The sequence below is a fragment of the Bubalus kerabau genome, chromosome 11, assembly GCF_029407905.1.
Source record: "Bubalus kerabau isolate K-KA32 ecotype Philippines breed swamp buffalo chromosome 11, PCC_UOA_SB_1v2, whole genome shotgun sequence".
Lineage (NCBI taxonomy): Eukaryota > Metazoa > Chordata > Mammalia > Artiodactyla > Bovidae > Bubalus > Bubalus kerabau.
The window spans coordinates 25,659,116-25,684,932 of NC_073634.1; the positions used below are offsets into that span (position 1 = coordinate 25,659,116).

The following is a 25,817-nucleotide window of genomic DNA, read 5'->3' on the forward strand; positions in this document are numbered from 1 at the left end:
TCTGTGTTCCACCAAGTTTCAGTCTGGCTTTTATTCCCCTGAGGAATCAGCCCACATTCAAGCAAGTGAAGAGATGGAAAAAAAAAAAAAAAAACTTATTCTATTTTCTATTTCCCATGTCTCCTTCTGTGTATATATCAAGGGACAGTGTATGACATGAACAGTTCTGCAAGATCAAGGCAGAATTGTGGATAGAATCTGGGTAGTTTTCTGTATCTGAGTTCAAATTCTGGCTCTGCCAATTACTGGCTCTTTGAAATGTGGCAACTAGCTTACCCTCTATAGGACTTTCTCAATCATTGATCTATCCATTCAACAATTATGTTTTAAGTGCCTACTATGTGCCAATATTTGTTACATATATTGCTTACCCAGTGAACAAGAATGATACTCTGATCTAGTACAACAAATGTTTCAGAGGAAGCTTAAAAAAATCAAATTATATATATATATATATATATATATATACACACACACACACACACACACACACACACACACACACACACACGCACAAACTAATGTTAATCTTGTGACCAAAAATGGGAGTAAGAACAGAAAATGGCTGATTGTGAATGAATTATTTTAAATATAATAGGTAGTAAAGGCCTTTTTAATATTTGAGCAGAGAGCTGAGTAAGATGAAGACTTAAGGCTATCTGGGAAAGAACTTTCCAGAGGGATTAGCAAGTGCAAAAATCCTGAGGCAGAAATGAGTGTAGAGTGGTTGGAACACAAAAAAGGTCAATATGGCCAAGAGGCATAAGGGAAGAAGAGGACAGAGCTGGATCACATAGGGTGGATTTGTGTGTGCTAAGAACCCTTAACATAAGACCCACCATCTTAGCAAACCTTTAAGCACACAATACAGAATTATTAACAATAGATGCCATGCTGCACAGTGGATAACTAGGACTTAGTCATCTTGTAAAACTGAAACTTAGTAACCTTTTACTAATATCTCCTCTTTCCTCCTCCCCACCCCCCAGTTCCTGGCAAACACCACTCTATTCTCTGATTCCCTGGTGGCTCCGATGGTAAAGAATCTGCCTGCAATTTGGGAGACCTGGGTTCCATCCCTGGGTCAAGAAGAATCCCTGAAGAAAGGAACAGCTATCCACACCAGTATTCTTGCCTGAAGAATTCTATGGACAGAGAAGCCTGGCAAGCTGTAGCCCATGGGGTTGCATGACAGAGCAACTTCACTTCACTTCACTCTCTGGCTCTATTAGTTTAATTATTTTGGATGCCTTGCATATGTTATATCATGTAGGAATTGTCCTGCATGACATTTTTTTTTATTTAAGTGTGATAGGAACACATTGGAAGTGGTTATGCAGGAGAAGGCTAGGATCTGACTCAGACTTTAAAGGATCATTCCAGCTGCTGTGTAAGAATTCACTGTGCATTTGAGAGGACGGGGTTCATGAGCAAGAAAGGAAAACAGGTGTCTGAGGCAAGACAGCAGTGGCTTGGACAAGCTGTAGAGAGAGAGATAAATAGGACAATGCTTAGAAGCAGGAGATAATCAGTTACTAATGAAAAGAAGCAAGGCTGACTGCTAGGTTTTTGCTCTAAGTAACTAGGTAGATGATAATGATAGTAACTGAAATCAGGAACCCAGAGGGAGGCATAGACTTGTGTGAGGAAAGGAGTGTAAACCAAGAGTTATTTTGGATGGGCTAAATTTAAGATATCTATTTCTGATCTTTAAATCTGTAGCAGACACCTCACGCTAGGGTATGAAATGGATAAAATGGATGTGAAGCACTTAGCACACAGTAAGGCATACAAGAAACACACAAGTTAATAGAATAGAGGTAGATCTCAGTCCTCCAGGAGAAACTGAGTGCTATTTCCCCTTAGGCTAGAATCAAGATGATTTAAGCATGATGTGACCAGGTGCAGTCAGCCAGTGCTACCTCGGCACTTCTTAGAGTAAAGAAGGCTACACCTACCTTCTCCTCACCTATAAATTTAACCACATAAAAATGAGAAGCTTTTTGAGGCTCTCATCTGCCACATACATCTTCTCACCACAGGGCCTTTGCATGCACTATCAAAGAAGTCAGCACAGAACAATGAGGAGAACACAGGGTTCGGAGCCAGACAAACTGAGTTCAATGCCCAGCTTCACCTTTTGCTATGTATGTGACACCAAAGAAACTAGAGGGGTTGGATGGGTGGTGGTGACAGAAGGAAGTTCAGGAGTGAGGGGACATACATATACCCATGGCTGATCCATACTGATACATGGCAGAAACCAACAAAATTCAGTAAAGCAATTATCCTTCCATTAAAAAATGTTAAAAAAGAAGCTACATAGTTAACCTCTTTGACCTTTAGTTTCCTTATCTGTAAATAGAGAGACAAAAATGAATCTCATTCCTTCCCCATACTAGCTAACTGACCTCAGTTAAGTTTCTTTCTGAACCTCAGCTGTCTCCTCCATGAAAGGGGATAATAAAAGCATCCCACTCACAGACCTACTGTGTAGATTAAGGAGCTAATGGATGGAAAGCACATGGCACAGTGGCACAGTGCCTGGCATCAGAGAAGGAATCGTTAAGTGAGCTATTTATCAACAACAAAAATCTATGGCCTATTTCAAGATGGCGTTTTCTGCAAATGGGCAGCTTATGAAAGTAATTTTGAAAACAAACCAAATTAGAAAAGAAAAACGTGTCATATTAAAGTTATATATGATAATTTAAAAAAAAAAACATGAGATCAATGTATATGTCAAGAAAAGCTTGAAGCAGAGCAGAAAAAGAATCATGACGTTTTCCCAGAAACATATAGCTGTTCCTATTTCCTCAAAGAGAGGAATGTTAATAGTAATATTAATATTAAAGCAGAGATCCAAAGTAATGAGAAATACTTGCTTCCAGAGACCACTAAATACCAGAGACTAAAAGTCTGGGCTTTTTTTTTTTTTTCTATATCATGCTTTTACCTAAATTCATAGTATAGCTATCACTTTTTTTTTTTAGCCACTTAATTTTACAGTTTTATCCTTACTAGAATGTTTGTGCTTATACATAACTTGCATCATATTTGTATGAGTGTTTTAAATCCACTTCATACAAGCAAGACAAAATTCATTTAAAGCTGTATTATCAATAATGCTAGATATCTATTCTCTATAACTATCTGTGTTTACAATTGCCCCCACCAAGCACTACTTCCCCACCCAGACAAACAAATAGCATTTCTGGGTATTGCTGAACTATTATTCTAAATTTAAATTAGGTATACTATTCATTTTACATAGATAATATTATTTTAAATACATCTTTTTTTTTTTTTTGGCCTTGCCATGTGGCATATGGGATCTTAGTTCCGTGATCATGGATTGAACTCATGTCCCCTCGCATTGGAAGGGTGGAGTCTTATCCACAGGACTGTCAGGAAAATCCCAAGCATAATATACCTTATTGTATAAAACCAAAAGATGTCATAAATTATAAAGGCACAAAAACTGATCTTTGGATTAGTATGCTAAATCACTTCAGTCATATCTGACTCTTTGTGACCCTATAGACCGTAGGTCTCCAGGCTCCTCTGTCCATGGAATTCTCCAGGCAAGAATACTGGAGTAAGATACCTTGCCCTCTTCCAGGCATCTTCCCAACCCAGGTATCGAACCCACATCTCATATCTCTTGCACAGGATGGTGGCTTCTCTCCACTAGCGCCACCTGGAAAGCCCTTGGATTAGTATGAACCTGGTGACTCAGATGGCAAGGAATCTGCCTGCAATTGGGAGACCTGGGTTCAATTTCTGGCTTGGGAAGATCCCCCAGAGAAGGGAATGGCTACCCACTCCAGTATTCTTGCCTGGGAAATCCCATGGACAGAGGAGCCTGGAAGGCTACAGTCCATGTGGTCACAAAGACTCGGACATGACTGAGCGACTAACACTTTCACCATTTTTTGAGTTCCTGTAAAATAAGCCAGACATTCCAGTAGGAACTTGGTATAAATTATCTCTAATCCTCAACACTTTCCTGTCAAGAAGATATTATTATGGTTGACATTCTATAGATGATGAAATTAGGGCTTCAAGGGGCATGTAACTGGTCACAGGATCTGGGCTGTTAGGTGACAGAGCTAAAAGGCAACTGCAGGTCTGTTCATCTGAACCTCATAGCTCCATCTGAATCCTCATCTATTGCAAAGGACTGGATACTCCTCCAAGGAATATTTAATACATTAAAATTTGAAAAATCTCAAGTAAAGCATTATAACTGGATTCTGGCTAAGAATGGGGCCTCCCATTGTACTTCACATCATATTTTATAACATTTGTATGTTAATTATTTATATCAGTGACCATATCTTACCTACTTTATAAAGCAGACTAAGTCTGAATTTCATTTCTATGCAGAGGAGATATCCAAACAGTCACTGAGTACATATTACAGATTTGAACATGCCATGGAAATGATATAGTGACGGGACATTCCCCATGACCCTCTCTTCTCTCCGGCTTCTCACCCATGTTCCCATCTCCTTGGTTAAGAAGCAGTGCAAGCGACGGAGAATATGAAGGCAGTGGCTTCAATGAAAAGTTCTAAAGGAAAGAAGGATGTACCAGTTCCAAAGGCTTCTTCATAGCACTTCCCTTCCATGGTTATTCCTGGAACTTAAGTTGGACTGCCTGCAACTTATCTTTGGAGACATCTCCAGTGTCCTTAACTCTAATTTAGTATCTGTTCTTAGTAATATATTAGATCTGAGTAAACTGGTCTACTGAACAATGCATTCAACTAACAGTCAGAATACCTACCTATATTTCAGTCCACTCTCCACCCAGAACAGACCAAGCACTCCCAAATAACTCTCTGCATACACTAAAAATATGCCCCTTTCTCCTTAACTAGAAGAAAGAGGGAGAAGATGGGAGGGGAGAGCTTTGATGGAGACAGTGAGGAACTCCGTAGACTACAGTTAACTGATCAGCTTGCCTGCATGCTGGACGTTTTGGAGATTATCCAAATGAAAGATTCAAATCGACAAATCCAAGGGACTCCTCTGGGACTCCAGGGCGATGCAGACCAAATACAATCCAAGGGTTCTCAAAGCACATCTCTCTCACACCATGCAAAATAGGTATATGTGTATTCATAAAGAAATCAAAAGAAACAAAAGCCAACATAAGGAAAATGGAAAAGGGTTTTAAAATAAGCTTTGCTTATGTCCATCTAACTAATAACTATACCAAATAGCTATGACAAGTTACTCCTTTAGGAATTAATAGATAAATGGTTTGCATTTACTTAGTTTACTTTTTTAAAAAATTTATTCACAAAAAGTCTTGGAAGAAACTTGCACTTACATTGGAGTTGGAGCAATATATCCAGTGAACAATTAAAGAACACATTCAATTAGGGAATTAAAGTAATAGATGTTAAATTTAGCCCAGAAAGTTAAGATTATTATTTCTGAAATAATATTCTCCAAAGCTAAAAATAAACCATTATGCTTACTGTGGTGTGTAACATTTCGGTGAATGTCTCAAATGGTTACCTTACGCTTTCCCGTGCTGTTCCTTCCACTAGGGAATGGCCATTTCTATTTGTTATCCAAAGGCTGGCGAGTTCTATCATCTTTGGGAACTCAGAGAAGCTTGTTAGTCATCAGAACTGAGTATGAAAAAAGTGGGCACAGAATTTAATTTGATTATGAAGACTATAATATGCAACTCTGTTCTCTAAAACTCTGGATACAATTTTGACTGGGGCAAAGAATGACTTAAGTGACCCCTTAAGGTGATTTCTATCTGTACATAAGATTTAAGTCTTCAAGATTTAATCTACTCAGGCCCTTTTTAAAATATTACTGATGTGGCCACATTTTAGTCCAAATTTTTTTTTTTAACATACAATTTGACTTCTTTAAGAAGTAGAGTGTTGCTTTGAATTAACACCAGGATTCTAAGTTATTTAAAATCGGTAATGATGTTTGTCTGTTGCATCTAATTGAGTTAATCTGCATTAACTCTGTATTAAGAGATTAAGAGTTAATCTCTTAATCTGGTATTCTCCAGTCATGTCTATACCAAATAAGAACCTTCCAAGTCTTTGTGGCTTATCTGGTACATCTATGAGAAACCAGGGAGGGCATTAAAAGCTGGCGGGTACAAAGCTCATTTACAGAAAGGTCCACACCCCCTCTTATTTTTAAGTTCTTATCTTTGAATTCCTGCATGGGTGGAGATCTCTTAGCCATGCTTCTGTGTTCACCTTCTAAATTACTCCTGGTTTCAGCTATAACTTTCTGTCATCAATTACAAAATTACTGGGGAGAAAAGAGGGGTAAATCTTTTTCAGTAGTAGATTAAGTTTTTTTTTTTTTTTTTTCCTTAAAGAACTTTTTTAAGAAAACATTCTAACTTCTCAAATCCTCCCTTCTTCAAATGTATGCTTATTGTCATATGCTTCTGTGTCTTCTTAGGAGCCAACCCTCGACAGCTTACAAAGAGATGAAACAAAGGAAACAGTGCCTTTCCTGGAGCCCTTCCTTGTGGCCCTATTCTTCTCTTGGTCATTCATCCATGAACAATTCACATTATCCGTGAATTCTCCCCTGTTCTTCATAGCCTGTCTAAGGCCTGTGGGTTTTTCAGTAAGGAAAACTGCCATTATTAAACAATTTTCACCCTAAACTGCCTTGTTTCACATCCTGTTTTAAATCGCTAACACATGGAGTCCAATGGTCTAATACTGTGATTAAAAAAACTGGTGGTGTGGCTAAGGCTCTGTGTTACCAATCTGGGGGGCCCGGGTTCAATCCCTGGTCAGGGAACGAGATCCCACATGCCACCGCTAACAGTTCATATGCCACAACTAAGGATTTCACATGCTGCAACCAAGACCAGGGGCAGTCAAGGCTATAAATATAGAAAATAAATGTTTAAAAGTTCTCTGGAACTGAGAACAGTGACTAGAATCCTCAACTGTAGTAAATTTGGGTATGTTATCATTCTTGGACTGAGAACTAAGAGACAGCTAAAGGAGAATAACCCACAGAGGTCTGCTTCTCCATTAAAACTACCCGCATGCCCTCGACTTCCTCTCCCAAAGTCCCCTTCTACTTCTCCCTTTGGAAACTTCCATCCCATTCTCATTTCCCCAGTTAGTCCCTGACGGTGGTAAATGGTCCCGTCAGAGTTGCCATCTTGTTGCTTAAACAACCTTTAATATACAGAAAGCCCTTTGAAGGGAGGGAGACATCAAACTAAGAGCAACTCCTCATAACTCTGGACTCAGACCCTCTTTCTGACTTGGAGATGGGAAAGTGAATTAGACATTTAATAAACTTTTCATTTTACATGGAACACAGATAGTAAATACAAGGCCAAATTGAAAACCTCTGTATATAAGTCATGTCATTCTTGTGCAGATGTTTTCATAGGACAGAGTCTCAGAAATGGGATTGCTAGGTCAAAGGACAAACACATCTCTAATTCTGTTAATTATTTCCAGATCTCCCTCCATAAGGTTATGCCACTCTGCACTCCCTTTAGGAATGTATGGGATTGTTTGTTTTCTCCTAGATTTGTAGCCAAACCCAATGTCAAGCTATTGCATTTTTGCTAGTCTTATGAGTGAGAAAGAGTTTTTTGGTGCAGTTTGAGTTTACATTTAATAATGAGTGAGATTACCTACGGTGAAGTGCCCTCTGTAGTCTCCCTTAAATATCCATTCTTGGCAGAAGGCATTTTGTAATCCAAAGTTTTGTATACCTTCAGGTTACACCCCATGGGATCCTTGCCCGTCTTACACATTGAGTGAGGATGGACCTGACACATCTGCCAAAGGAACCAGAGGATCTAGACGCCGTCCTTCTTCTCATAGTCTTTAGTTACTGGTTTGGCAGAAGCTGAATGAAGACTGCAAAGGTGACTCTCCAGAGCATAGTAAGGAAGGATTACTTATTCCATAAAGTTACATTCTGTGCTATTTGGGGACCCTATCTGAATGATGAGTCTTCTCTTTTTCTGAAATGTAGTATTCACTGTAGAATGAACACAGAATTTTAGAAAGAGAGGGGAAAGAAGGAAGGAAGGAATGGAGGGATGGGGGGAGGATGGGAGGGAAGGAATATCATATTACCCAGGTCTGATGTGGGGTACTCCACAAGGTCACATTCATTTCTAATCTCCTTTGACATATTAGATGGGGCACACCACAGGAGACATGTTGGTGGCAGGAAGTGATTCCCTTGGCCCATCTCATGGCACTATCAGATGGGTGTGAGAGTCACCACTTCCATAATGCCAAGAGAAATAACCTAATAAATATGGGGGCTTTTCCTTCAAGTGGTATCAGAGGCCTTGACAGTAATCATCACTCCTTCTCAGATGCAGAACTGCCAAGGACTTATTGTGTGCCATGGACTTATGTGTCTAGATGACAGTTTACCCTGGGGTCACCAAGTCCATCAGAATTGAACTTCACTTTAACTGTGGTACACACACACACACACATACACACAACACCTGATCCAGCTCAGTGTTTAAATGTCGGTATAAAGTGGCTATTGGTTCCAATCATCCTGTTTCTTTGACATCTGCTTTTCCTGGTATTTTTTGCCATTTTATCACAACAGAGATTCTGATCTGTCAGTGTCACTAAATTAATAAAATTTCAATGGGTCCCATACACTCCTGAGGGGGTATGTGTTGGGAAAGCTTGATGCTCTGCTTGGCCCCATTCACTTCTTCAGTCACAAACATGTCCTGAGTCTGCAATATGGCAGGTGAGTTCTGGTGAGGGCTGGAGGTCAACGTCAACATGCTGTTTTTTTCTGAATGGTCACATTCCCCACAGAAGCAGCTCAGGTGCCTCCTCCTCCAGGAAGCCCTAATGAGCTTTACCCCAGTCTGGATTACGTATGTCGCCCCCACCTCAACCCCCAGTTCCCAAACAACTTTTTCTACTGTTATACACAACATTACATCTAGACTACTGTATGCCTGCCTCCATCCTTGATCTCTGTCCTCTCAGCACCTATGATTGCCACACACTAAGTACTCAGATTTATTACTAATTGATTGCTTGAATCAAGGGATGAAGAAATACTTGTTCTCAAAAATCACATAAAGCTAGTTGAGCTTTCCTAAGTTATTGGTAAAACCCAGTAACATATTTACGATGTCTTAAATACTAACAATATTTGGAAAAGACCCTGATACCCAGGAAGAATGGAGGCAGAAGGAGAAGAGGGCAGCAGAGGATGAGATGGTTGGATGGCATCACAAATTCAATGGACATGATTTGGGCAAACGCCAGGAGATAGTGAAGGACAGGGAGGCCTGGCATGCTGCAGAGCATGGGGTCACAAAGAGTCAGACACAATGACTGAACAACAACAAAAAATAGTATGAATAACTCTTAACTATATAAATATTTATGAATTATGAAATGTTATCCAGTGTACCTTTCAACAATAATCTGGAGAGTATTAGAATAATTTGATATTGGTCTCAAGCTCAGTCATGGTCCTGTATCCAGAAGGGTGAAGTCAGACTAAACCACAATTGAAATAGACACATCACACTTTGGTCTGTTCAAATCTGCCTGCTTTTTCAGGCTGTCACCTCTCCCTGTTCTTTGCCTTATGCATACTTTGTTAATGCGAGGACAAATCACAGTGTAAGACAACAACAGTCATATTTCTAGCATAATTCCAGAAACACAAACCTTCTGTCTCCTTAAGCCTCAATTATTTTTTAAAAAATGACAAAAGGCATATGCCATGTCTTCTCTGCTTCTTGTCATCAACCATCACGTCCTACTGAAAACAAGGACACTCCATAAGTAGTCAAGAGTTTAATTACAATACACCAATCAGTCCGCCAGTTACATCTGCAGAACAATGTAATAAAAACTTAACAGATGCAGGTATGCTGGGGTAGGCAGCTCATATGAGAAAGAGTTCCTGATTTATCCCAGCAAATAACCCAGCGAGTGTATTTTTATGACAATTACCTACCATTGAAATGACAGTCTAAAAGATATTTAAAGAAAGGATGTAAACAGCAATATTTCTGTGCTCAGTGTAGAGGCAACATCCTAGCATTGATAAGCAGTCTATAAAATGCCTACATCACTGAACAGATTCAAACCCACTGGCTTAAGTGGCAGTCCTTTGACACATATCATTCTTCTCAAAGAGGTCCAGCAGCTGCCTTCTTGTTCTCCCTCTCTCTCTCCCCTCTGTCCTCTGACTTTAAGGGGACTCAAGCTGCTAGGAAGACAAATCTTTGTTTTTGAGTCACATGGTTTCTCTGTGCTGCCAGATATTTTATCCTGATGTGTTTATGTAAATTAGAATAACAAGTAATTCATCAGAAAATTATTTCTGCTCAGCGCACGCCAAAAAATAGATGCAACTGAAACAAAAAAGTTTGAGGAGGGCGGTTCTGGTAATGATCTAGCCTTCATCCCTGTTATGAATGAGGAAAGCAGCCATCCATCCACTCATGCCCCCATTCATTCATTATTCATTCAGGCAAAATTCAGTAACTAGATAAGGTTTTGACATCATTCTTCAAGTGCATATACTTCTAAAAATTAAAATCTAAGCAGAGCATAGGAAAAAAAGCCTACCACATAGTGCCTATACTTAAATATGCTCTTAAAAATGTTGCAGAAATACCTGTAGTTCTCATAAAGCGTATTTCTATAGACATACCAATAGCTAAAGAACAGAAGTACGGTTTCAGGTACTTGGGAACATCAAAGACAATGCTTATATCAGAAATTCCCCAAAATCTGTTTTTTTCTTCTTTGCAGCATTAAGGTAAGAACAAGGCATTTGGAGTAAAAAAATTCTGACTTTGAGCACTAGCCCTGTCTCATCCTACCTATTCTCTTCACTTTATGGGGCTGAACTGAGGAGCAGATAAACCGACTTATGTACTCACTGTGATGTTCTCACATTTATTCATATATTCATTCATTCATTCAACACTCCCCACACTGATCCAAATACTGTCCTGTGTGCAGCAGGAGTACAAGGGTAAGACAGACAGACAAGGCACCTACTCTCACAGGGTTCTTCGTGTATCTAGCAGCCAGAGACTGATAAAATAAACAGACTAATGACCTTGTAATGACAAATTAAAGTGGGACAAGTAGAGAAAGAAACCATCACTGAAGACTCTGGGGTAAAATGCATTGAGGGAGATCTTTGGAAATTAAGAGATAAATGAGCGAGTACTGGGTGATGGGGTGGAGATGGATGAGATGGAACAGCATGTGTAAAAGCCTCAACAGCAAAGAGCACAGTGGTGGAAAGGAACCCCAGAAAGATCAATGTGACTGTAAGCTGGGAATGGGCAGGAAAAAACTAAGAGTTGCAGCTCGAGATGGGGAAGGGGTGTCCAGCAAACACAGAGTGCGTTTAAAATGAAGCAGGCTGTAAAGGTAAAGTTCACACTGAATTTTGAAGACTCAGCATGAAAAAAAGCAAAATATCTCAATAATTATGTATATTGGTTGCATATTGAAGTGATAATATTTGGATATACTAGATTTGAAAAAACATATTATTAATTTCATCTGTTTTTATGTTTTTTTCCCTAAATTTTTTAAGATGATTACTAGAAAAGTCAAAGTTACATATATAGCTCATTTATATGGTTATTAGAAGCTGCTGGTTGTACATGCAGAGTCTTTTAATTCCAGACAAGGGTTTTTATCCTGAGCAATAGGAAGTCTTGGAAGGCTTTAAGCAGAGGAATGAGAGGATCATTCCAGTTTCTGGGTGGAGAACAGATCAAAAGGCAGCTAGAGGGGATGTGGAAAATCAGCTATGGACCGCAACAGATCAGACAAGATGCTTCATAACAGTTTGGTTTAGGGTCAAGAAGTACAGAGATGAGAGGGGAGAGGATGAAGGGATATTTAGGAGGAAAACATCAACAGGCCCCAGCAGTGAACTGTATGTGGTATTGAGAGCCTCCACAGGGCAGAATCCCAGCTGGGAATGCAAGAAATACATGTATACCATCCTAAGTCCTATCCTAGAGGTATGAATTCAGTGTTGTCGGAGCACAAAGTGAAAAACAAGACATGCTTGATGTAGCATATAACGCTGATGTTGCTTTCATTTTACAACAGGTTTCATTAAAAAATCAGGTTCCAGTACCACACCAAGAAATTTCATTCTGGTTAAAGCATTAAATATCTTTTACCCAGAGCTGAATTTAAATCAACAGATACATAACAAGTATTGATCATGTGCAAGAGACTGTAAAAGACTGTCTCTTGAGGAGAAAAGGAAAGAGAACTAATATTTATTTAGTCCTCAATACCACGTGCCCAGAGCTTTATATGTGTAACTCATTCAATCAGCTTGAGAATCTTATGAGGTTATATTATTTTCCTAATTTAGAGATAAGTAAAATGAGGTAAAAAGAGCTTAAAATTTTAATTGAAATTTCAGAAAGACTGGGGCCATTTTTATTTTTTCCACACAATATCCCTACAGCCTAACCTTCTGCCTAGCATACATTAAAATGCTCAATAAACCTGGTAGAATGAAAGGATAAAGGTTATACAGTTCATAAGGAGTAGAATTAAATTTCAACCCTGTTGTATCTTGACTCCAGCACATGGTATCAAAGTTGGGGATTTTTAAAAAGAATAAAATTAGATATAGCTTGTATATTCATATGTGGTTAATAGGTATTTATGTAAGAGTTCTTTATCTATGATAGACGGTCATCCCACACTTCACTGAATAAGAACAATTAACTATTCCTGGAAACACTGTGTGTCAGATACTATCCTAAACATTTTACTTGTATTTATCTTACTTAAGTCTTATTCTTAGCATAAATACCTGTGGGGTAGGAACAATTATTTTTCTCATTGTATAGACTGGGAAACTGAGGAACAGTGGGGTCCAGTCACTTGCCCCGAGTCATACAGTTGTAAAGGCATTAACCCCAAGGAACCTAACTCAAGAGTCCATAACTCACTTTGAACCAGTCTGGAGTCTGAACCCACTACTCCATGGGACCCTGGTTCTTACAAACAGCCCCCTAAGATTAGGGTACCCCTAAGATTAGGACGGAGAAGGCAATGGCACCCCACTCCAGTACTCTTGCCTGGAAAATCCCATGGATGGAGGAGCCTGGTGGGCTGCAGTCCATGGGGTCACTAAGAGTCGGACACGACTGAGCGACTTCACTTTCACTTTTCACTTTCATGCATTGGAGAAGGAAATGGCAACCCACTCCAGTGTTCTTGCCTGGAGAATCCCAGGGACGGGGGAGCCTGGTGGGCTGCTGTCTATGGGGTCACACAGAGTCGGACATGACTGAAGTGACTTAGCAGCAGCAGCAAGATTAGGGTGCCATTGGTCCAGCATGCTCTCTCCGGGCCACACAGTGTGATGGTTCATCAGGGCACCCCCTTGTAAATCTAGGAAATTATGGTGTTCAGACAACTGGAGAATCATAGCAACATGAATACCAAAGAGCCTGTGGAACTCATTTAGTTCCACAGGTGCAAAATGTGCAAAATGTGCAAAAAGCACATTTATCCTGGGTCCAGAAATGTCCACTGGCAGGAAGCCATCATCTGTCTCTGACACTGGATAGAGCAGAGAGAAAAGGTGAAACAAGGGGCTGAGTACATTGCAGATTTCCCAACAGTAGAGACATCTCCGTTCAGCGTGAACAGTGAACTCAAGAGACTCTTGTTCACTAATGGAGCTTAAGAGTTAAGATGCTCTCTAAGAACACTGGGCATGAAGGGCTTGCTAGCAGCTCAGATAATGAACTGGGTAGTTTTGACCAGCCATCCAGGCATTTCATGTGTGCTGTTTACTTCAAGTGTCAAATGACAGACTGACTCTGTGATGTCTAAGAGGGCTTAGTGCTCTGATTTGGAAAATCTATTGGGCAAATACGGACCTTATGTGAACATTTTACTTCTTTCAAGACTTTAAAATGGTCACAAACATTAGCAGAATCCCTAAAGGAATCTCATTTTTTTAAAAAAGAAATAGTATTATTAATACAGTAAAAAATTTTAGAACAATATTCATTACCTGGCAGTTTGATATAAAGGCATCCCATCTGATATCCGTCAAGATGGCCAGAAGTACAAACAAGACCTCATTATATGGTAATTTAAGCTATAAGGTGCTTCCGTGCCTGCAAACTGGGAGCAGCATGATGCTTCTCTACTTTATGGTATTGTGTGCAGTCACTGGGAATCAGGACAGTCAGCCCAATGCCCTGCGTTCTAAGTGGCCATATGTAATATGTAGGGAGGACTGCCCCTGCCCACCTGGCAACCGGAGAAATAACCCTGCCAAGATTCCCAGCACTTGCTCTGTCAGAAAACTTATACTCGATTATAATTGCTTGTCTAATCCTCTGGTAGACCTCTAACTCCAGGAAGGCAAATCATACCCTCCTTTGGTGTTAAATTTATTTCATTTGCATTCTTTATTACTGCATCCCTAGCATCTGGTACACTGCCTGGGACACTGTAGGCACTCAATGTATAGTGAATGGAAGAATAATGTGACTTTTATATGTCACATTAAATGTTGGTAAATTACAGTTAGAAGACATTATGAAAATAGTATTCTAGAAGAATATTGTTTACAGGTTCTCCGGTGACATTTCTAAGTGTCCTAACATTCAGACAAAAATTCTTCAAACACAAAAATGAAGGCTGGTAATAAATATTGAGGTAAAAGATGGAGGAGTTGGTGGAAAAAAAAAAAAGGAGATGGGGGAGATAACGGTATTTGAGAATGTAATAAATTAAAAGGCATTTAACAATATGTGGTCAGACATATTTCTTTTGGAGAGAAAAGATTAGGAAGTGATACACTATTTCATTTGGTTTGGGTTTTTTTTACAGAAAGCAAAGAGGAAAACTACATTACTTTTTAAAATAAAAATTCTTCCAGTAGTTCGTGTTTCTTCAGGTCTATTCTCATAGAAGAGCAAGTTATTTGGAAACTTGGATTAACTTCATAATGCAGGGAATGTACCTCGCACTACTATAAGTTATATTCACTTTTCATCTAACAGAGGAGGAGTTAACCCCTCTATCTGAATGTCCCACAGGTATCTAAAACTAAACACCAAGCTGACCTAAGAGGTCCCCAGAGACCTCCTCACTGCCCTGTATTCTCAATCTGGATGAACGGATATTGACTTAAGGTGAACACTTTGGAATCATGTTGGCTTAAAGGTCTTTTTCCCACTTCCTTCTTTCATCTGCCCATATCTTGTCAGACACCAGGTTTTATCAATTTTCTCTTCCAAATGCCCTTTAAATCTATGTCTATCCTTCCATTTCCATTATTACTCTCTGTATAATTAACATAATTTTCTAGACTGCTTTTTTTTCCTCCCAGCTGGCCCCAATCTCCAAAAAGCCCCCACATTATATCATAAATAAATGCCTGTAAAATAAAATGCCTGATCATGTCATTTTCCTGCTTAAAAATCTGTGTGGCTCTCCATTGCTGAAGTCAGTCACAAGTGCATAAAACAGCACTGTCCCAAGTTCTCCCTAGTCTGGCCCAACCCACCTTTCCAGGAACATCTCCTGTCTACTTTGCAATTTACCTTGAACAGGTGTCTCTCCAGACCACATCAGTTTGTAAGCAAAGAGAGGTCTACGCCAGCAGGAATCAAGCCTATTTCAATGGTTCTATTTCTATCTAATCTGAAGGAATAGCAACATTTTTCAAATTCCTTGTAGCCAGGTCTTAGAGATCCCAAAGGGAAGTTATTCTCTCCTCCAAATGACTATAATCCAATTTGATGATCTTTTTATCATATTCAACACCAGTTACATATTACTACCTCATGAAAATTATTGCCTAGAGAAAAAAAATAATGATGATTGACTGGTCAAAGGATTGGTTCTAAATTAGCAGCAGTTCCATAGTTTTGTTTAGAATGGTAGCTATCAATCTTTTCCAATCCAAGTCCTCTTTATAACAATATTTTATAACTTTTCTTCATTATCCATTATCTTAGTTAATTAAACCTACTTACATCCCTAAATTAAAGGCCAATATACACATATAATGCACTGATCAGAATATTAATTTAAAATATAAGATATTAATTTATAATAAAATGTTATCAATTTAAGTATGTTCAATAATAATCACACTAGCCTTACTGGTGTTGTTTTTTAGTTGCTAAGTAGTGTGCGCAACTCTTTTGCGACCCCCATGAAGCCTGCCAGGCTCCTCTGTCCATAGGATTTCCCAGGCAAGAACACTGGAATGGGTTTCCATTTCCTTCTCCAGAGGAAGAAGTTCCTCTTCCCAAGCCAGGAGTCAAACTTGCAACTCCTACCCTGCAGACAGATTCTTTATCACGGAGCCAGCACTAGGTATAGGAAGCCCTACCCCAGGCTACACCTTCCAGTAATAAATAAGTTTAGATGTAAAAGAAAAAATTAGAAGCAACTTCTGTCTAAAGTGTACTGGAAAATGAAAAACCGATATACAGTCTAAAGCTAGGTGATAGAGAAAACAAAAACCAGTATTAGGATAAGATACAAATACTCTTCAAGTAAGAATAGTAGGTCCAAAACAAATGACCAACTATCAAAGTGAAGTAAATTTTTGTCATTTGAGACTACACCATGCAATGTGGTATATCCAGCACCCTAGTTCCCTTTATATACTACATTCTCACTGTGCTGCCTCCAAATCACCAGCACAGCGGAAACAAGGCCCTGCCAATTATCCCAAATCTTCCCCAGAACCTCTACCCCCAGAAGGTTCAGCTTTCATTCAGGACTACTGGCTTAGGAATGTTCTGTATCAAATTGTACACCCGACCTAGAGGAATAAGAGAGATTTTCCTGGTGAAGGTTGGTATTAGATGAGTGTTACAATCATTCTCCACTTAAATAAAACTCAGACATAAAACCCAACTTACAGTCAATGAGTTAAACCATACATTCAGCAATCTTTCCTTTCTGAATTTCAAGTTGAAGCTTATTGCCAAAAGAATAATAAACAACTGATAATCAAAGCTGTCTCCTTGCCCTTTTCTGCCCAACTTTTAGACCCACTGAAATAATAATGATGATGATGAAGATAATAGCTAACATTTAAAAATTTTGTGCCACCATTAAACCAAGTGCTTTCAAAGCACATAAACTACATAACAGCCCTCTGAGCTCATATTTGAGATCCTTGAGAAGATTAGTGAAGATCCATGAGAAATAACATGGCAATCATGCTACACATGGTAATCATGCTACACATGGTAAATGATTACAAAACAAAGGCTATTGTCATTAAATCCCAAACCACCCTGAGGCAGTTACTCAAAAAAGCACATCTTACCATCATGTCAGTTGTTCAGTAGTTACACATTTATATCATGAAAAATACACTTTTTAAACACACATGGAAACAAGGCCATCGGACAAGAGACCTCCTTCAGATCTGCACCTCTCTGACATGTAATAAAACCTGTGCTTGGCTTCCATTACCGACAATCAGTTGGTTTGAGGATTGTGCCTAGCGAGGCAGGGAAGCTTGGTGTGTTGCAGTCCATGGGGTTGCAAAGAGTCAGACACCACTGAACAACTGAAGAACAATCTAGTGAAGCAAATGAAGCCCTGCATTTGGGCCCTGAGTTGTAGCATTATTTCTCAAGGTTGATTGATTCTGAGTCACATTATTTGCCTGTTCAGTAGGACAAGAAATTTTCCTGGGGAGATTTTCTTTGGTAGTGTTTATGGGGCGGGGTGTGTGTGTGTGTGTGTGTGTGTGTGTGTGTTTGGGGGTGGAAGCAGAAATGTGTGTGTGTGTATGTGTGTGTGTGTGTGTGTGTTTGGGGGTGGAAGCAGAAATGTGTATGTGTGTGTGTGTGTGTGTGTGTGTGTGTGTGAGTTTGGGGGTGGAAGCAGAAATGTGAGGACAATATAAATGGTCTAAAAAATAACTAAAATTACCCTGGATTACTCACCTTGTTACCTCTGTATCCATAGTACTAAAAGACAGTTTTTTTATAAAAGCATCTTTTCTTTCTCTCTCATAAGACAGTAAAAATATCTGACAATACAACTTTCTGATAAAAGAGTTTTTTCTTAGTATATTTTTCAAATGTTTATAAAAATTACTAAATCAATTAAAACATATCACTTGATACAATTTTCCTCAATAATCAACAGATGAATTAAATGGTGGTAACATGGATAAACAAAACAATTTAGGAAAAGACAGCTATAAAACCATGAGGTCTTAAACATTCTTAACTTTTAAACTCACTGAAATTGTCCAATTAGTAAGAGGATTTTTTTTTTCAGGATAATATGCTTTATTGATTCATTAAAAACATAAACTGGAAAATTTAGTAAGTAGATAGTGAGCAGAACTAAAAAAAAAAATTAGAGAGTTTCCATATCAAAAAGCCAAAATCCAATAAAATTGAATAACATTTTTTGTTCACCATATATCTTTTATGTTTCCATCCTCAGGTACTTAGATCACTTTTGTTTGCCAGATGACAGATGCACTAGCTGCCCTTACTACTGCCCTCACTCCTTAACACATATACAATAGAAAAAAGAAATTTAAAAATATCCATCTCTAGTCTCTGGCCACTAAAGAGACCACTGCCCTCCAAGGAAGGTCTTACTTACTTACCAGCCTGACTCTTATTTTAATGCAGAAAAATAAGGAAGTAAGGATAAGGAGGGGAAATAGGAGGACTTTTCATCGTTTAAAAGTTTGGGTGTTTTTTTTTTTTCCCCCTCAGTTTTTTTGAGAGAAGAAAGAGAGCAGCTTCAGGGTCTGTACAGATAACAGATGGGAGAAGAAAAGGGAGACTTTAGGTTTATTGCTGGAATACATGTTTCTTTAATAAAGAGATCAAATAAGGGTCTTGAGTTATTTATCGTATTGCACGGCATGTATTCTTTTAGCCCTGAAACCACTCTGGGACTGATCCATACTAGCCATGTTCTCAATGAGTTATTTATGGTATTTTACCATTTTTTGAGTGAATTTAACTGTTTTACCTTATTTGAACCTCAGAAATCCATAGGGTAGGCAAGGAAGGTATTACACTCACACTGACATAGGACTAAACCAAAAACATGAAAATGGGATAAAAATTTAGACTTTCTACTGTTCAAGTTGGTGGTCCGTTTAGTCTATATTTTCATATATCATATTTTTATACATAGCTTAGTGATGATTTGCTTCAGGGTTATGTTGTTAGAAATTCAAACATCTAAATAACCTGCAGAAGACAAAATTGGTAACGTGTTTGCAGTGATCTAAATATTTGGCATCCACAGAAAACAGATTAACCACCCATTTCACTTCTCACCTAGATATAGATGGCCAAATATTTTTCTATTCTTGCATTTAATCACACCATTCAAGAACCCCAACACTGGGGAGACTCGGAGTGCCCTTTGCAAGATCTCTTCAGAAATATTCCTTCTCATGCAGAGAGCACAAGTCGGGTTTCATGTTTATCTAATGTAGGCCGGTCCATACCTACATTTACATATATAAACATGTCACTCACTTGCCTTGCATTTGAGAGTCTAAAAATCCCTTTATGATATTTTTTAATTATAGATTTTAGAGCCAGAGAACCAGGGCCTCATTCTTCCCCAGTATATTAACAAGTTCCTGAAAAAATTGGTAATGGTTATGCCTCTTTATCTCTATGTTTTCAATTTGTCAAAAGAGGGTAGGTAGGAAGAGTACTTGCCCCACAAGGGGACTGTTAAGCAAACTAAATACACATACATACTTAGAGTGACTTATAGGAAGTGCTCAATAAATGTCAGCATTATTATTACAGTTGTCAGGGCTTTTTAAAATAGTTCTGGCACATAGTAGTCACAAAATTAATGTTTCCATGGTGCATGTAAAATGAGTCCCAGTTTTGCCAATATGGGACCTGGGAGCAGGGGGAGTGATTTCATCAGAAAAATAAGAATATAAAACCCGCAATAAAAATGCGGCCACACAAGGCTGTTATGAAGATCAAATGGAATAATACATATCAGAAAGGCTTTATAAACTATAAAGTGTGGAATACATGTTCATTGTTGTGTTTATTCTCTAATTTCATCCTCACAAGATGATGTTCTGCAGCTGTGATTATCTTCATTTTATAGATGAGGCAACAGGCTTAAAAAGGATTATGTAACTCACTCAAGGTCATTTAGATAGCATGTAGGAACAATCAGACCAAAAAATTATGTCTTTTTTCATCCCTCCAATTACAGTATCTTTTTGAATATTCATAAATGATCCATATAGAACTACAATTTCTCCAGAACATTATTTCTGTGTATTTCTATGCTTGTTTGTTTGCTTTTTTTAAAAAATAAATGGCATTTGACAATGTGGATGAAACTGTAGTTTACATTTTAGGGAGATTTCATCATTGCCAAGGAATTTTTTTTTTAAAGTGTGTGGCAGCAATCCAATGGCAGTAATTAACAAGTTTAATCAATCTAAAGTCCTCTTAAAGGAGCTTCATCTGTCAGTTTTAGGTTACATACATTGAGATTAAACTTAAAATTCCACTGGAGATTTGCCATCTGATTTTCAAGGGTTTTAAGGTAATCAAAAAAAAACAGAGATCAGTTACTGTGGTTCTAGATGTATGGCACCCCACTCCAGTACTCTTGCCTGGAAAATCCCATGGACGGAGGACCCTGGAAGGCTGCAGTCCATGAGGTCACTAAGAGTCAGACACGACTGAGCGACTTCACTTTCACTTTCCACTTTCATGCATTGGAGAAGGAAATGGCAACCCACTCCAGTATTCTTGCCTGGAGAATCCCAGGGATGGGGGAGCCTGGTGGGCTGCTGTCTATGGGGTTGCACAGAGTCGGACACGACTGAAGTGACTTAGCAGCAGATGATTTTATAAGGATTTTTCACAAAACCAAACTGGTAGAATTGTGTAAGGCCCCTCTGGAGAGCCCATCCCTGGCCAGTGAGCTGGTCCCCAAAGAGAAGAATTCACATAGTAAAAGCTCATACCAACCCTCGCTTAATCCAGCAGGTGAGATCACACAGAATGAGTAGGCCCAGTTCTCTTTACCTGTGCTGACCTCTGAGGGGCAACTTCTGGCCTCCTTGTTCCTCGTCCTAGTCTCTGCCTCCATTTATTTTCTGGATGTCAAATGTTGAGTCTATAGTTCAGAATCTCCTTCTATCTGTGTCTCCTAGACAACCTGGAGTATCCTGACACTGACCTTTGCTTACCTTCTCTGACACTACACTATGGCTACTCTAACATCCAACTCTGATCTTTGCTTTGCCCTCTGTATTCATGACACCCACGTGTCCCCCTTTCCCTTACTGTCTTATCTCCAAATGATGGCTTCTTGCCATAGTAGTCCAGCCCCATTTATGCCCCTGCTCTGCTGATTTCTGATAAACGTTGGTAATTGCTTCTTCCTATGGAAACAGTTTACTAAATTGTGTAATGTTTCCTTATCCTGTTGAAAACTGCCCACCCAGTCTTAAGTAGGGCACATTGACACGTGTTATCAGTCTGTGTCACTCTGCCATAATTGTTCACCATCTCATCTAGATGCCTCTAGCCTGTACATAACATCTGAACACGCAGGCCCAAAGTGGAATTGAATACTTGAGCTCTACCCAATACTCGATCTACCCAGTACTAAGGGTAGGAAGACATTTAGAGATCTGGATGCACTGCTTCTGCTAAGATGCAGTCTAGGGTTACCCCAGCTTTGTCCACAGACACATTACACCACTGACTCACATGAAGCTTGGAGGCAACAAAAGCCTCCATATCCCGTTCAAGGGAACTGATGCCAGGCTAGGTCTCCCACTTCCTTATGCACTTGGTGCTTTTTCAAAACCAAAACTCAGCTCATTATATTCATTCCAATTTCCATCTATAATGTAATATTAATTACATAATTATTAATATCTATTATATGAATATAAGCTAATTAATATTGATATTCTGATATTGAAGTTTATTGGGGGAAAGTGGGATTTGCTAGTTCCAGGATAATCTTCCTTTTTTGTTAAAATTGAAAGCCATTTCTCTTATTGCTGTCCTCACCACCCTCATGCTATCAGCATCTAAGATGAGCTCTTACAGTTGTGTCTGCAACCTCCATGATGCTCAGGGAAAAGCATCTATATGACAACCATTAGCTGAGGACATAAAGCATTAAGTGGTGAACAGAAGCATCTGTATATAATCTCTTAATTATTAATGTGCATGAGCTTCAACAGTGTCGCTTTAAGAAAAAGCTGCATAGTTTTAACAATGCTCATTTTAGAGCTTTAGGACGTTTCATTCTATTCCAGTTTAAACTCAGTTGTTAAAACAATTCTTATTGGGTCATGGATTAGCCAGCCCCATGACACTTGTCCTTCCATCTATGGCTTGTCTGTCATTTCAATATGTGTCAACACCAATATCACAGAATACTCTGGAAACAAAATTCCGGCAAGTCCATCTGGTTGGTCTTTGGCAGTCTTTCCAGTTAAACTGTTCAGCCATTGGCTGGAGCCAATTTGAGGAATCAGTGGTGGGCTAAGCCTGGCAGCTGAATGTCAAGAGAAGGAATTTTACTTTACCGCTACAGGGGTGGAAAAGAAATGAGGCAAAACACTGATTAGAAACATCAAAGAAATAATTCAAAATTTTCCCTTTGAATCTTTGTGATACATCTTTCAGGATAAAGATCTATGACATAAAGACCAAGAGAGGTAAAAAAGTTGAGATAACTGTTAAACTTCCTGGGATGTTTTGTGGTCTCAGAAAGCATGTCATGAAGAGATATGGCATTCTAATAGCTACACATTTATAAATTCTGGATGTAAATTCTGGGCAACAGATTCAATTCAGTTCAATTCAGTCACTCAGTTGTGTCTGACTGTTTGCAACCCCATGGACTGCAGCACGCCAGGCTTCCCTGTCCATCATCAACTCCTGGAGCTTACTCAAACTCATGTCCATTGAATCAGTGATGCCATACAACTATCTCATCCTCTGTCATCCCCTTCTCCTCCTGCCTTCAATCTCTGCCAGCATCAAGTTCTTTTCAAATGAGTCATCTCATTCTTCGCATCAGGTGGCCAAAGTATTGGAGTTTCAGCTTCAGCACCAGTCCTTCCAATGAACATTCAGGACTGATTTTCTTTAGGATGGACTGGTTTTATCTCCTTGAAGTCCAAGAGACTCTCAAGAGTCTTCTCCAACACCACAGTTCAAAAGCATCAATTCTTGGGTACTCGGCTTTCTTTATGGTCCAACTCTCACATCCATACGTGACTACTGGAAAAACCATAGCTTTGACTAGATGGACCTTTGTTTGCAACCCCATGGACTATAGAGTCCATGGAATTCTCCAGGACAGAATACTGGAGTGGATAGCCTTTCCCTTCTCCAGGGTATCTTCCCAATCCAGGGATCGAACCCAGATCTCCCGCATTGCAGGCAGATTCTTAACCAACTAAGTTATGAGGGAAGCCTGGGCAACAGATTCAACAGAAATATAATATGTATTAAAATTAGGTAAAAAGATTTCTCCCTTCTGTGTTTGTTCCTCAGTCACCAAATGAGCATGAGTAAAAAATCTTTCAGAGTTTTTTTCTAGAACCACAGAAGAAGTTGGTGAGTTCTTAGGGCTCAGACATTTTCCCAGGAGTTAACAGAAGAAAGGACACCAGATATCTACGAAATCAATTTGTATTTGCAACCTTCCTTTCAGCAACCCTCTCCCCTAGCTTCTTCTATCAAAAAGCTTCTCAAATGTCTCTTTTCCCCTTCATTTCACCTCAAACTTGTGTGTAGGCTTCACTGGCCCCCTGTGGCTTTTTAAAGTGATTTTGCTTTTGCCTCTGTAATTAACAGCCTAACCTATCCTTGAGTCGAGCACAATCTCCTGGAGAAATTTTACTTCTGAGAGATTGTATTCTTATCAGACTGACTTTCTAAAAGTGTGTTTAACTCTAATAATAAGTTACAAAACATATTAAATTTACAAAGTACACCAAACCTATAAATATATTACAATGGGAACAAAGAAAGTCTCTACTATATTCTTGGGTCAGTATCTCAAGAAATTAATTCCAACTTTAGTGTTTTACAACTTACAAAGCACTTTCACACCTGTCTTTTTATTATGACAACATCATTATTAATAGTATTATTAAGGCTGTGTTAGTATCTTCACTTTGCAGAAAAAGAAACTAAAGGTCTGAGAAGTTAAGAGACTTGGGAGATTGAGGAATGTAACCCCAATGTTCATGATTCTAAATTCAGTGCATTTAGCTTTTTGCTTTACTTAGTCACCCTTCAGACCTTCACAGTAATAAGGGTCACCTAAATATTTTCTGACTAAGGAGAGCTAAGACTCTCTGTCCTTCCTCTGCTCCTGAAGTTTGACAAAAGTTTGTTTTAAGGAGGTAATAACTAGAGAACCAGACATGGAACAACTGAGTGGTTCAAAACTGGGAAAGGAGTAGGTCAAGGTTGTATATTGTCACCCTGCCTATTTAACTTCTATGCAGAGGACATCATGTAAAATACCAGGCTAGATGAATCACAAGCTGGAATCGAGATTGCCAGGAGAAGTATCAATAACCTCAGATATGCAGATGAAACCACCCTAATGGCAGAAAGCAAAAAGGAACTGAAGTACCTCTTGATGAGGTGAAAGAGGAGAGTGAAAGAGCTGGTTTGAACCTCAACATTCTTAACACTTCATGGCAAATAGATGGGGAAAAAATGAAAACAGTGACAGACTTTACTTTCTTGGGCTCCAAAATCACTGCAGAGAGTGACAGACAGCAGCCATAAATTAAAAGACTCTTGCTCCTTGAATGAAAATTTATGACAAACTTAGACAGCATATTAAAAGGCAGAGACATCACTTTCCCAACAAAGGTTCATATAATCAAAGCTGTGGTTTTTCCAGTAGTCACGTATGGATGTGAGAGTTGGACTATAAAGAAAGCTGAGCGCCAAAGAATTGATGCTTTTGAACTGTGGTATTGGAGAAGACTCTTGAGAGTCCCTTGGACTGCAAGGAGATCAAACCAGTCTATCCTAAAGGAAATCAACCCTGAGTATTCACTGGAAGGACTGATGCTGAAGCTCCAATATGTTGGCCACCTGATGCAAAGAGCCAACTCATTGAAAAAGACTGGGGAAGGCTGAAGGCAAAAGGAGAAGGGGACAGCAGAGAATGAGATGTTGGAAGGCATCACCGACTCAATGGACATGAATAATTTGAGCAAACTCCAGGAGATAATGAAGGACAGGGAAGCCTGTCATGCTGCATTCCATGGAGTCGCAAAGAGTCGGACATGATTTAGCAACTGAAGAACAAAAACTAAAAAGAATCTATATTTTGCAAAATTGTGCCTGAGGTTTAAGGATTTCTATGTATGATACTAGTGGCCTCCAGCCCCACTTCTGGAAAAGTTCCAGTTTATACCACTTCAGGTTCTTAACTCAAAAACTTGGATTTCAAGCTCAGACTTGAGTTTTTCTTTCAACCTAGGGATCAGCTTTTTATAAAGTGCATGAAAATTTTTCAAAATAAATTTCTACATTTTTGTCTTTCTCATTCCCATCACTACTCCAGAAATAGGGAGGAACATGGAGAGGAAAAATAAGAGAAAAAAGGGGCAAAGGCCCAAGGCACTCCTGTCAACTATCATGGACCTGACTGGGAAAACATTGGATAGTTTTTGAGGCTTCTGAACATGGGCTTGATGTTCTGGCAAACACTGACTTCAATTTTATCAAGCCTCAGTTTC

The 25,817-nt window shown here is 39.0% G+C and overlaps 1 protein-coding gene and 1 long non-coding RNA gene across 15 annotated transcripts in view; both read right to left on the minus strand.

Moving 5' to 3' along the window:
• Nucleotides 1–8,115, minus strand: part of LOC129622957 (uncharacterized) — an 88,386-nt gene extending 80,271 nt beyond the window's left edge. The window contains exon 1 of the long non-coding RNA XR_008700200.1: nucleotides 5,492–8,115. This is a non-coding gene — a long non-coding RNA (uncharacterized LOC129622957). The remainder of the gene's footprint in view (nucleotides 1–5,491) is intronic.
• SLC8A1 (solute carrier family 8 member A1) overlaps nucleotides 1–25,817 on the minus strand; it is a 463,546-nt gene that overhangs the window by 268,576 nt on the left and 169,153 nt on the right. The gene's annotated exons all lie outside the window — the stretch shown is intronic.